Raw genomic sequence first — 1,900 nt, forward strand, 5'->3', positions numbered from 1 at the left:
ACGGTTCTTTGGTAAGTCACAAACTGTCCAGGTACAATTTTTCATCAACGATTTGTACTCACTTTGAATGGCATCCTCCCATTTTTTCCAATCATTACGCTTCTTCGCATCATGAATTGAAATCGGATCATCTTCAACAAATTGTTCAGCCGATAGCGCAAAATGAGCCGTTTCTGCCCATTCACCATATCTTTCCGGTGCTCGTCGATTACGTTCGCTTCTTTGTGGAGTGTTCCAGTCGATGTTACCAATACAATCCCTTTTTGCACTGTTGACATTATCTTCGTTGTTACCGATGCCACCCAAATCCAAAACACCGTGGTTTGTTGCATTGCGGTTACCGGCACCATCCATATCGGTGTCGTGGATCAACTTGTTGGTATCATCACCTTCAAATGTGTTGTCAACATTTGTCATTAAATTCCCGGTGGTTGTATTCAATTTAGCATCATCTCCATCTTGTTTGTTGACATAATTTTTCTTGTTCGGTACCGCCTCTGAAACTGGTATTTCAACCAGTTTAGTTTGTTTTAAAACAGAAGTCTCATGAAACGTCACATGGCGTGCAAAAATCAGTTAGTTCTTTGTTGTGTCCCAAAGTCGATATGTGCCCATTGATGCACCATAACCCAACATTAAACACTTTGTTGATTTTTGGTCAAATTTTGCACGATTGCTCGACGGTATATGATTATAACATTCCGAACCAAATATGCGTAGATGTGACAAATTAGGTTTTTGTTTGAACCAAATTTCAGCAGGTGTCTTTGAAATAAACTGCTTTCCAATGGCTGTCGTTATGGATCGATTTTTCAAATAATTTGCCGTTAAAATCGCTTTATTCCAGAATCTTTCATCCAAATTACTCGCGAATAGCATGGTTTTTGCCTTTTCTTGAAGCGTTCGATTTAACCGTTCCGAAATTGAATTCATTTCTGGATTGTGTGGTACGGTTAACTTCATTTGAATGCCCTTACTTCTAAGGTATTGCTTGAATTCATTCGATACGAACTCACCACCATTATCAGTGGTGAATTTGGCAATTCTTATGCCGTGCAATGTTTCGGACATCGCTTGAAATTCCTTGAATCTTTCAAACGCTTCACTCTTTCCCTGCATGAAATAAATTATTGATGCCCTGGAAAAATCATCAGTGAACGATATGAAGTATCTGGAACCATCGTACGCTGTTACTGGCATCGGGCCACAAACATCGCTGTGTATCAACTCCAATATGCAATTTGAACGTGCATTTTTGTTCTTTGTAAACGGCGTTCGTGTTTGTTTTCCAAAAACGCATGATTCACAAAACTTCGATTCCGTGTCAATATTCACCTCATTTAATCCATTTACCATTCGTCGTGCTATCATTTTCTTCATGTCGAATACATTCAAGTGCCGCATTCTGAAATGCCATAAATTTTGTGAAAATTTATTTAAGTTCTTCCCGCCCGATACATCAGCAAACATATTTCGATCAATGTGTAACACGACTTCATACAGCTTTCCATTAACAAGTGCAACAAAAAATGTTTTTCCATTAATCGAAACGTACGCATTGTCTCCTTCAAAAACGACACGATATCCCTTCTTCGTCAAACTTCGGATTGACATCAAATTGCAGTGTAAATCTTTAACATACAAAACGTTTTCCACTATTTTCGTTGATGAATCACCATCATAAAACGTTTTCACAGAAATTTCACCTTGCTGTTTTGCAAAAATAGTTTGATTTTTCTTTGCGACCGAAATTTTCATATCACCAATGTTCTTCAAATTATCAAAATACCACTGATCATTTGCCATGTGCTATGTTGCACCAGAGTCAAGCGTGAACTTAATTTGATCTGCGTGGTGGTCTTGTTGTGCTTCAAGTGCTATATGAACGTTTGATTGTGAA

This window comes from Rhagoletis pomonella, unplaced genomic scaffold, assembly GCF_013731165.1.
Source record: "Rhagoletis pomonella isolate Grant_MI unplaced genomic scaffold, Rhpom_1.0 Rhpom_scaffold_00003, whole genome shotgun sequence".
Taxonomy (NCBI): domain Eukaryota; kingdom Metazoa; phylum Arthropoda; class Insecta; order Diptera; family Tephritidae; genus Rhagoletis; species Rhagoletis pomonella.